This window comes from Hemicordylus capensis, chromosome 2 (genome assembly GCF_027244095.1).
Source record: "Hemicordylus capensis ecotype Gifberg chromosome 2, rHemCap1.1.pri, whole genome shotgun sequence".
Classification (NCBI taxonomy): Eukaryota; Metazoa; Chordata; class Lepidosauria; order Squamata; family Cordylidae; genus Hemicordylus; species Hemicordylus capensis.
Genome location: NC_069658.1, coordinates 34,631,836 through 34,643,913, shown reverse-complemented (window position 1 = coordinate 34,643,913; position 12,078 = coordinate 34,631,836). Strand labels below are relative to the sequence as shown.

Genomic DNA, 12,078 nt, shown 5'->3' with positions numbered 1-12,078 from the left:
TAATGCCTTCTCTCTTCTGTCCTTTAAGAAGCTCCTGAAAACCTATTTATTTTGCTAGGCTTTTAGTTTTTTGCATGTGTTTGTGTGGGGTTTCTTTTTTCTCTCCCCCTATTCCCCCCACTTCTTCTCTTGTCTTTGTTGTTGTTTTAATGTATGTAACCTGCCTCTAGTCTGAGGAAATCAGGTGGTCAATAAATTTGCTAACTACATACATACATACATACATACACCACAATGATACTTGGGTGTATAATAATCAGATGAAATCTTTTATAACTCTGCTAAAAGTTTATCCCCTGTCTGTTGTAGCTATAACAAGCTTCTTAACAGGGAGCAAGTTTTGCTGCCCTGTACACTGAGAAAGATTATTTTTTGCATATTCTCATGTGATTAACCCTAAGGTGTATGTACATGTATATATATTATTGATTTATTAAGTATTCCAATAAAAATAATTACATTCCATATAAAGCTTTGAATTTGTTTCAATAATAACATTTAAACCACATTATTTTTTCTTTATTGTGACCTCCCCCCGCCGCCTGCCAATATTTCAGTTCAACTACTTGGCTCCTTGAAGAACATTTGAGTTACAGGGTGGAAAATTAATACTGCTTTACTATTTAAATAGGTTAAATAAGATGCCAGTAAGATCACAATCTATTTAGGGCAGAACTCCACAACTTCAGCCTCCTAGTTATTTTTGGCCTACAACTCCCATAATCCCCAGACACAGTGGCCAGTAATCACGGATTAAGAAAAACTGTAGGCCAACATCTGCAGAAGGGCAAAAGTTGTGCAGCCCTTATTTACAGCATCAGGAAAATGTCCATAGTAAACTTATTTGAGGAAAAACTGCACCTTTTATGTAAATGAGGAAAAAGTTGCAATAGAAAATTTACTGGAAATTTTCTAGAAAAAAATTCCAATTCAAAAATTTCAAGAAAACCCACATCTCTGCTGCTCAATGCTGGTGAAAAAGCTCTGTGAGGTAGTCCTTCACCTATCAGTGTGGACCCAGCTCTGACTGCCAATCATCTTGGCAGGGCAGCCATTCTTCAGGGCAGCTCCCCTGTGAGTCCCGGCCTCCTGAGGTTCTTGCTCCTGCTACTCGTAACCTCCGACATCATTCAAGGTTGGTGGAAACAAATACTGCCCTTCTGGAACATGGTACAGTGGCTGTGGAAATGCTCAGTGTCATGAAATCAAGATATGAGGTACACTGAATTACATATTACAGAGAGAGAGGTTGGAATTCAGCATGATGTTGCTATTTTCAACAGCAACCTCATGTTTTTGCTAACATAGTTCTGCCTTTCTTTATTGGCATTCCATATTAATTGTCCCACTCATTGAGAGATTGTGCCTTGTGGCGGGGCCTTCTCTGTTCTAGCACCCATTTTTGGAATATTTTTTCCCAATATTATCAACTATCTTGCACCACCTTTATATTGCTCCTACTAGGAAGTAAAAATCTCTTCACCCCCACTTCAGAGGAATTTTAAAATTGCATTTCCATTGCTTCCTGAGTTTACTTGCTGCTATATTTTTTCAGTCCTTTGTCATCTGTGTTTGTTATCTGATGAGTGCATTTTATTGATTTTTAAAGGTTTATTGTTATGAACATCACTTTGTGGAAACATTGGAAAGATGACTAAAATTCTTCTGTAAATTAATGCTGTTGACAGCATACAGAGATTTATTTCTCTGCATACCAGCAAGATGATTGGATGGCAGGCTGCTAGGGTTTAAAACCAAACTTGTTTGAAGCTTGTTTAATTGCTGATGCTGTTAAGAAACCGCTCTAATTGTTTGATGTAAGCAGGGGTTTTCTTTCTTTCTTTCTTTCTTTCTTTCTTTCTTTCTTTCTTTCTTTCTTTCTTTCTTTTTCTTTGCATTGTCTGTGCAACAGCCCATACCCCCTCATATTCCCCTCTCCATTTTAACTTCTGTGTGGGTAGATTTGGTTATGTTTTCCATGAGGAAAAGGAGATAGAACAGACCTTTGTCTTTGAATTTTTATAGCCATATGCTTGATGTGCTTTTTCATATATTCTTCCCCCTTTAAATATTTTGGGTGTGCCGGATGCAGGCTTCAGCCCTGTGAACAATCAAGAGGGAGCTGCTCATAATGGCTCTAGTTCTTTGAGTAGAGTAAATCAGACACATCTTGGTAGATAATAATGTTAAATGCTAATCACTCTTTGCTGGGGGCGGCGGCGGGAAATCTCTCTGTTGTTCTTTTTGAAGTCCAGTGGTGGAGAGAAACAGGGACTTTTGAGACTGGTCTAGCAAAGCCCCAACATATTGTAAATTTGGCTAGCGTCTTGTCTACTAGATCTTACTCCTCAAAGTTAAATAGGTCCTCTTTCATTGATCCATCTTTAGAATGTGTCTGATATTTTCAGCAGACTGTCCCCCCCCCCACTCCTCACCTCGCTTTCTCTCAAGTGCTGTCAACAGGTCTTGAACACAGCTGTTGAGCAAAAGATCTTTCTCAGTTCCGCCACCTGAGATGCTAGGGCTTGAATGTGCAGTCTGAGCTAAGGTCTACTTCTTACTTCACTAAAAAGGAAGACAGATATAACATTTTCAGAGCAGCAGGACTCGAAAGCAGATTTGTAGACGTCCTCACTTCAATTAATTTACCTTTTTAATTTTACCTTACCTTTTTAATGTACCTTTCCTTTCATGAGTTAAGCTCTGAAAAGAAAGAAAAAAGTTTTGCAAGTTCATAATAAACACACACCTACTGTGGATGGTGCAGGTTGACTGGCAGCCGTGACATGTTAAGAACCTCCCCCAATATGTACAGTAGTTTTGCACTTTTAGTCAGTTCATTTTTTAAAAGGTGAAGAATAAACAATAAACTGATATGCAATGCTTAAAAAAAAAAAAAAGTAAATAGCCTGCTTGAAGCATGGGGGGCTGATGGCTGATCCCTTGTTTAATTTGCTGGTATATGTGTCACTCAAATTGGAAAGCGGGGAGCCAGCTGGGCTCACCAAGGACTGAAGGGCTCTTTCCAGCCGATTAGCTCCTCAAAAGCGGCAAAATGCTTCCGTTCAGGCAAATTGCATTTGAAACGTAAACAGCAGGGGGCGCAGTCTCGGGGAAACTAACAACCCGGAAAAACAACAACCTTTTTACACCAGACACACGATGTCATAGCACTATATTGCAGTGATTAAATTCAAAACAAGGCATCAGAAGTGTGAACAGCACCCTGCTCTCAGCGTAGGGGCTGCAGTGTCACAACACAGGAAGTGTGGAGGCACACTTCAGAGATCCACAGTGACCCCATTGCAGGGTGTAATCTGGAAAGTGCAAAGGACTCACTGTGAGTTTCATGTTTCTAATACCTATGTCTTCCCCACTAACATTCTGCAGATACAGAACTGAGGCACAGTATGGGATGGAATCTTATCCATGAAAAGGAAGATTTACTTACCACCATTTGCATTTGATGCGGTGGATTGATTGGTGGGATCATTTAGGATAATGGCTTTCAAATTGTTCTGGAGAACCCTGAAGTTCCTCAGAAGCTTATTATTTATTATTTTTATTTATTATTAAAACTTTTATACTGCCCTTCCAAAAGGCTCAGGGCAGTTTACATTAAAACACCTTTAAAATCAGTTCATAATTAAAACAAAAGTTATAAAGCAGAAAAACAATAATTAATAATTAAAAACATAAAACAACAATTAAATAATCAGAAGAATTTAAAAACAAGTTTTTAAAAGCTGAAAAAGCCTGGTTGAAGAGATGTGTTTTCAGGTATTTTTTGAAAATTGCCAGAGATGGGGAGGATCGTATCTCAGCAGGGAGCGCATTCCACAATCTTGGGTCAACAGCCAAGAAGGCCTGTCTCTGTGTAGCCACCAAACGAGTTGGCAGCAACTGGAGACGGACCTCATCAAGTGACCTCAACGGCCGGTGGGGCTCATAGCGAAGAAGACGCTCTCTTAAATACCCAGGGCCTAAGCCATTTAGGGCTTTATAAGTTATAACTAGCACTTTGTATTTTGCCCGGAAACCTATTGGCAGCCAGTATAACTCCATCAACAAAGGAGTAATGTGGTCTCTCTGAGATGACCCAGAGACCAACCTGGCTGCCGCATTCTGAACCAACTGAAGTTTCCGGACTATGTACAAAGGCAGCCCCACGTAGAGCGCATTACAGAAGTCAAGTCTGGAGGTTACCAACAAATGTACCACTGTTTTGAGGTCATTGATCTCGAGAAACGGGCGCAGCTGGCGTATCAGCCGGAGCTGATAAAAAGCACCCCTGGCCACCGCCTCAACCTGAGAAACCAAGGAGAGATGTTGATCCAGAAGTACTCCCAGACTGCGAACCTGTTCCTTTTGGGGAAGTGTGACCCCGTCTAGAACAGGCAGATCAAAATCGTCTCTAGAGTTCTGACCCCGCACAATAAGTACCTCCATCTTATCTGGATTCAGCTTCAGTTTATTCTCCCTCATCCACCCCATTACTGCTTCCAGGCAGGCATTTAGAGAGGATATGCCAACTCCTGAAGAAGTTGACATGGAGAAGTAGATCTGAGTACCATCAGCGTACTGGTAACACCCAGCTCAAAATCCCCTGATGATCTCTCCCAGCGGTTTCATGTAGATGTTAAAAAGCATTGGAGAGAGTATGGAGCCTTAAGGGACACCATAAACTCAGATTTTGAAGAGCAACAATCTCCAATCGACACCATCTGGAATCTGTCCGAGAGGCAGGAGTGGAACCACTGTAAAACAGTGCCTCCCACCTCCAACAACCCCAGACGTTCCAGAAGGATACTATGGTCGATAGTATCGAAAGCCGCTGAGAGATCCAAGAGGACCAACAGAGTCACACTTCCTCTGTCCATTGCCAATTGGAGATCATCCATCAGGCTGACCAAGGCAGACTCCACCCCATAGCCCGCTTGAAAGCCAGTTTGAAATGGGTCCAGATAATCAGTTTCCTCCAAGACCACCTGGAGCTGAGAGGCTACCACCCAATTACCTTGCCCAACCATGGGAGATTGGAAACAGGCCTATAATTGCTCAACTCTAAGGGATCTAATGCAGGCTTCTTTAGAAGAGGTCTAATAATTGCTTCCTTAAGACAAGAAGGCATCCTGCCCTCCCTCAGAGAAGTATTTATGATTTCTGCCAGGCCGCCTACAAGAGTCTCCATGCTAGATAGAACAAGCCATGTTGGACAAGGGTCAAGAGGACAAGTGGTAGGCCTCACTGCTCCAAGCAGCTTGTCCACATCATCAGGAGTCATATCGGTCCAGAGACCGCTTGGGATAGGCCCATAGTCGTCATGGCCGCTATGAACTCCTGAGCTGCCTCGGACAAATTGGTCCCAAAATGGACATTGAAGTCCCCCAGCACCAAAAGTCTGGGAGACTCCAACGCAAGTTCCGTGACCAAGTCTGTGAGCTCAGTAAGGGAATCCGTTGGGCAGCGGGGTGATCGGTACACCAACAGAAGTCCCAATCTATCCCTGGTCCCCAAACTCAAGTACACACATTCAATATGGTCTGATACCCTGACAGGGACTCTGGTAAGGGAGATGTTATCCTTATAGACCACTGCCACTCCACCTCCCTGCCCACGTCCCCTCACCTGCTCCTCTACAGAATATCCTGGAGGGAGAAGCTGGGACCAAACTGGGCCACTGGCCTCCCCCAAACAAGTCTCAGTAATACACATCAGGTTGGCCCCTTCATCCATGATCAAATCATGGATGAGTTCAGATTTATTTTGGACCAACCTGGCATTGCAGAGGAGCAAGGTAAGGTTATGTGGGATGTTGGCAGTGCTCCCCAAGGTCAAAGAGCTGGCAGGACAGCTGGAAAGGGGGACAGCTATTAGATTTCTGACCACCCTTCCCCTGGAACAGCCTGCTGACCAGCCAACATTTCTTCTTCTATTCTCCACCACCACTGGAATAGCTGCCCCACATTCAACGAAGGCACTCCCTGCCTCCCCATCTCCAGACAAACCCACACACATTGCAACTTCAACCCAACCTCAGCACAACTTAAAACTGATTAAACAGAAGCCCCACTATTGAATGCCTCCCTCTATACAAATGGTTGGACAAAGTGTCCAGCCCTCACCCTTGTTTCTCCTCCGAAGTGGCTCTCCCAAAGGGGCGACCCCCTTTGGTGTCACCCCTTCAGTGGTGACCCCACCGGTGGTGGGCCCGCTGCCACCGGCAGTCTTCCTATATAGGCTGAGCAGCAAGCTCAGCAGATGGGACCAGGAAAAACTGCCCAGTCACCCTTACAGTTCCAGTCCTGCAAAGCCTCTCCGCAAGCAGTCTTGGGGGGATGCAGATGGCAACCAGGGAGGGCAGAAGAGAATAGGTAGCCAGGCAGGCACCCCAGTCTCACACCCTGGGGAAGATGGTATCCTCTTCTCCCCCTCTCCAGCAGGTTTCTGAGGGCTGTGACCACCAGCAGTCTTCCTATATAGGCTGAGCAGCAAGCTCAGCAGGCGGGACCAGGAAAAACTGCCCAGTATTATGGTGTGGTGTTTTTGTTTAATCCATTCCTTGATCCAGGCCAGCTGGATGGGGCCAGTGTGGTGTAGTGGTTAGAGTGCTGGACTAGGACCGGAGAGACCCGAGTTCAAATCCCTATTCAGCCATGAGACTTGCTGGGTGACTCTGGGCCAGTCACTTCTCTCTCAGCCTAACTTACTTCACAGGGTTGTTGTGAGGAGAAACTCAAGTATGTAGTACACCGCTCTGGGCTCCTTGGAGGAAGAGCGGGATATAAATGTAAATAATAATAATAATAATAATAAATAATACTTGTATTCCAGTCCTGGAGTACAGGCGAGGCTAACAAACAGCCAGCAGCAAGAGCACTGAAATGAAAAGCAGTCTGCACTTGCCTCTGTAAATAATATCTATTTCAATAAACCATTAATATTCTTGATTCTACTCCACTGCCTTGTCCTTGCACACCACAACTCTTTCCTCTAGATTATACATAGGGGTTGCTCAATGAGAAGATCTTGCCCTGAAAAGTTGGTTGCCCTTCATCTCCAAAACTGCCCTGCAATGCATAGCTGTAAGGGAGTGTTCTAGGATGAACTCCATTCATGTGGAGCAACAATAGGGCCCAATGGGTCTGGCTCACCCTCTGGATAAACTAGTTGTATATCCTAGAACAGGAGTTCCCAATCCCAACCAGTGGTATTCCAGATGTTTCTGAACTACAACTCCCCTGGTCCCCAGCCACAATAAATTGCAATAAACTGAGGATGATGGGAGTTGTAGTTCAGCAACATCTGGAGTAACACAGGTTGGGAACTCCTGTCCCACAACATGCCAGAATCCTCTGCAACATGCAGGGGATCCTTGACAAACATGTTGATGAGGAAATGGTTCCTTGAATGTAGAAAATTTGAGCCAGTTTGGATGATCAGTCCATCAGTTTTTGCACATGCAATAATGGCATGTGCACACTGTGAGTGCCCATGTCTTCCCACTCTCCCAACACACCACATTGCCTTTTCCAAATTGTGTGTGTATGTGTGTGGGGGTGTAATCCAAACCGCCCCCACTCCAAGGACTACAAAATACTAGTTTAAAGTATAAAGTATAAGTATAAAGTTTAAACCTGCATGTAAAGGACTGGTTCAGACAAACCACTTCTCCCTGTGATTAGGTGTCACTGCTCTGACATGCTAGTAACTACTACATCACACTGGCTCTCAAATCTAAGGAATTATGCACAATTACTGATCATGACAAATTCCTGTTGCCTGGTTGAGCTGTTCCTGATGACTGAACTAGGATTTCCACCTAAGTTACTAAGTATCTCTACATATAGTTCTCTAAGGCATACCCGTGGCTAACCCTGTGTGTGGCAGCTCTTGCGAAAGTTTGCAAGCAGCTGTTGGGAGTGGCAAGGGCTGGCGAGGAGGGAGAGAGGGAGACTGAGGAGGAGGAGATGCCGCCACCGCCATTGCGAGCCACCGAATACGCTGAGCAGGCAGCGAAACGGGGCTGCTGGACTCCTTGCGAGGAGGACGAGAGGCATGGGGAGGAAGGTTGGGGAGAGGTCAAGGAGAAGGTGCCCCTCCCAGTGCGAGTGGCCAAGCAGCCAACAAAAATGGGCCGCTGGGCTCCTTGCGAAGAGGATGAGATCTGGCCGGAGGAGGAGGAGGAGGCACCACTGCGAGTGGGCGAGCAGGCAGCAGAAATGGGGCCACCAGCCTCCTGCGAGGAGGATGAGAGCTGTCAGCAGAAAGGGGCAAAGGAGACTGGCTGATGGGATGCGAGGAGAACTGGCTGAGCCCTGAAATGGAGGGGGAGGAAGGGAGAACTAGGGGCGCAGATGCTCTTTGCCTGGGTCAGCTAGTATAAAAGTGATATGATAAAATGGATACAGATGTAACATAAGAAAAGCAATTGGTTTTGTTTAATATTAGAATAATACTAACATCAAGTAAAAAACGGTTAGGGTTTTGTTTCAAAAAACAAAAACAAAACCATAATTGATTTTAAATTCCACAAAAATTAACAATTCAGGTTGTTCAAGCCAAATTATATCTTATCTTACAGAGCCTTACTGCAAAATTGGGGAGAACAGGATCGAGGTATGCCAGGCCATTAAAAGGTTTAGCATATTAATAGCCCTTTGACATCATCAGCCATTCAGCTGCAGGATTCTGTCATAGGGAAGAAAAGGCTTCTTATCCCAACAGGAAGCTCTGGCAAAGCAGAAGTGACATTAATTCCCGGTCAAATGAAACCAAACTCTTGTTTCTGAGATGCACCATACATGAAAACACTTGACTATATTGGCATAAAATGTTTCTGTAATGCTCTTTTATTTTATTTTATATTTTATTTTAGATGTTCTTCCTTTAATATGGGGTCACTTTTTAAACGAACTGTGTTTTTATCATGTTAAATTTAGCAGCATTCACATTACAGTATAGTTTAGTTCACAACATGTCACCTCCAGCAGCAATCCAAATGTGTTTTTTTCATTATACGTCTAATAAGGCTTTCTCTATCTGTTCTTTATAGGCAGTCAAAGCCAATGCTTCTAAATTTATGTCTGACATCAAATTAAAAGAGTCCAAAGAAAACTAGAAGTTTAAATTTTGTATTATAAAGAAGAACTCATGTGTTTCTGCCTGCTATTTTGCTTAGAGCTGTCACTCTAAATTTGGGGGCTGGGATGTCTTTGGGCTGTGAAATCGTGATCCTTTGCTAATTTTGTTTGTGCCTGTATTGTTTTAGCAGACACACTTCTATCCTGTCCTATATAGTTTACATTGCCAATTATTTTCTCTCTCCTTTGAGTTAATGTTTCAAAAGAAGGGAAATAATCATTTAAGGGAGATAATCTCTTCTGTAACAAAAGAGAGAGAATCAGGTTTAAATGAGGCAGGGTTCATCAAAGAGGCTTGTAATCGCTATTGTGTCTGTGTATTCCTATCATCAATTCACAGAACATACTTTTAAAAACCCTATTCATAATAACCATTTTTTTGTTTCCTTATTTTCCATGCAGTCACCATCTCAGTGGAGCACAAATCCCAGAAAACCTAATTTGAATTGCACATGATATTTGACTCATCACATGGCAGATTAAACATCAGCAATACACACCCTTTTTTCCTTTATGTTTTTGCTGAGTCACATGAAGCTATGGATATGGTAGTCATAATTTTTATTTTACTGAATTTAATTGAATATACAAATAGAACACTTTGTAAGGCAAATATAGCTCATTCATGTAAAGGAAACTGCAAAAGGGGAAAAATCCCCTCAAGATTTGGAATTTTTAAATTTTATATTATGGTATTTCATCTAGCCTTCAAGTCAAAACTAGTCAACAGGAATGTAACTTTACATTTTCTTGAATAGCAGCTTCGTATAATAGTATAAAGCTAGTGGTTTAATTTATATCAAGCCTAGCAGATTCATTTTAAAATTATAATTGTCTTGTACAAATTTTCTCTTAATCTCTTCAAGTGGTTCTGGAAGAACACATGCATCTAGAGCTGTGTTCTCCTTACCCTTTTATTTAATTAGATAAAAGAGTAGTATGGTGTATGATAGGGTCATATAAGTGTATATTTTTAGATTTACATTTAAACTGTTTTGATTACTCCTTTTAGTCTAGGAGATATATGGTTATTTTGACACTGAATCTTTATTCTTCTGTTACCAAACTTGATTACACACATGTACGTTATAAACATGTCCATCACACACATGTGTATCTGTGCTCTTATTGACTTGGGGTAATTAATTCAAAATGGAACATATTGTACAAATGTGCATAACAAATGGACCACAGTCTGGCCACAGGCAAATGCCAATGTTAGGGTACCTCAGAGGAGCAACAGACTCCGAGACATTCTTTTTTGAAACAAAGGAATAAAGTTTATTGATAAAGCAGAGGCACAATGCAAATGGTGGTATCTGGCAACTTTAATTTTGCCACAGTTGTGCAGGGAGTGAAGGCAGCTCCAAGGGACTAGAAGAGAAGGAAGGGGGAGTGATGAAGCAAAGGCTTTAATAGTCTAGTGGCTGGCGGGCGTTAGAATGTGGGCCGAAGGAGGGTGGGGGGGGAGAGAGAGAGAGAGAGAGAGAGAGAGAGAATATAATGAATGGAAGGGAAAGAGCAGCTTGTTACCTGTCCATACCTGCTGTTTCCTGCACAATGCCAAAAAGGATGGCTTCTTAACAGGAGAACTTCCCAAAGGTGCTGTCAAAGTGGCAGCAAAGAGAAGTAGTGGGATGTCAGCATGACACCACGGTCTGTGGCACTGCACATGCCCACAGCTAGCAAAGGGGAGCATTGAGTTGCTCAAGCAGTCAGGTGCAGGAATTATTCTGTTTGGATTAATAACCAGCCCGTGCACCTGGGGTTAATGTGACAACAAGAGAAACAAGGCAGAGCAACGTGGCTGGGATGGGGACAGGCGAGCAGGAATGGCCTGTAATGGTGCCTTGTTTACAGCTCCTCTGCTCCGCTCCATACAGGCCACTCCTGGGAAAGGGTTTGAGTGCGCACTGCAAATTAAAAAGGAAGTGTACGTGTATATTACAAGTAATACTCTCAAGATTTCTTACAGCTAGACACAACAGAACACAAAATTTTAAATCCCAAAATCTTACTGCTGTACTGCATAAGAAACTGCTTTCTAATATTTGTTCATATCACTCAGTTTATCTGCACTGACTGGCAGCAGCTCTCCTTTATCTTTCCCAGAAGTCCAACCTGGAGATGCCTGGGATTGAACCCAAGACCTTTCCCATGTAAAGCATGGCCTTTGTGTGTTACAGTCCTAACCCCAAACATACAGCTGCCTGCTGGAAATATTGCTACAGGAAGCCACCTTTTGCCCACCCCAGCAAACAGTTCTGTCTGACCAGTCACCAGGCCAACCAGAAAGCCACAGCTACTATTCCTTGTTCAGATACTTACAGGGCTGGCCCATCCACGAGATGAACTTAGCAGTTGCCTAGGGCAGGGATTCTCAACATTGGGTCCCCAGATGTTATTTGACTTCAACTCCCATAATCCCCAACCAAAGGCCCCTGGGGCTGGGGATTATGGGAACTGAAGTCCAGTAACCTCTGGGGACCCAACATTGAGAACCCCTGGCCTAGGGGGAGGGGCACTGATGGCCTAGGTCATGTGCCACCTGGGCAGGCACGCACACCTCCCTTTATCGGAGCAAGCAGGCAGGTGACTTCCCATCCTTGCTGCATGCCCAGCTGCCCACTTGCTCTCCTTGCCGCCTGCACCCACCATTCCGGCTGCTGCTGGCTGCTTCTGGGCAGCCAGTCTGCTGTGGCACATTATAATGATGTTACCGTGTTGCATGGCAACATCTTTATAATGTGCCTAATCAGACCGGCTGTCCAGAAGCAGTGGGAGGAGGTGGGAAGGAGAGCAAGCAGGCAGCTGAGCAGGTAGTGACTGCCCACCCAATGGGAAGCGCCTGTCCATGTGGGTGAAGGGAGTGGGGGGCACCAAAGCCAGGTTTTGCCTGGGGTACCACCGATCCTTGTGCTGGTACTGGATACTT

At 43.8% G+C, this 12,078-nt stretch overlaps 2 long non-coding RNA genes across 2 annotated transcripts in view; one reads left to right on the top strand and one right to left on the bottom strand.

The window, feature by feature from the left end:
• Positions 1 to 1,131: 1,131 nt before the first annotated feature.
• Positions 1,132 to 10,090, top strand: LOC128342554 (uncharacterized). The gene is made up of 3 exons (XR_008315075.1): positions 1,132 to 1,217; positions 8,585 to 8,619; positions 9,546 to 10,090. It is a non-coding gene; the product is annotated as an uncharacterized LOC128342554 (long non-coding RNA).
• Positions 2,428 to 12,078, bottom strand: part of LOC128342553 (uncharacterized) — a 32,021-nt gene continuing 22,370 nt past the window's right edge. The window contains exons 2-3 of the long non-coding RNA XR_008315074.1: positions 2,669 to 2,703; positions 2,428 to 2,565 (exon numbers count right to left, since the gene is read on the bottom strand). This is a non-coding gene — a long non-coding RNA (uncharacterized LOC128342553). The remainder of the gene's footprint in view (positions 2,566 to 2,668; positions 2,704 to 12,078) is intronic.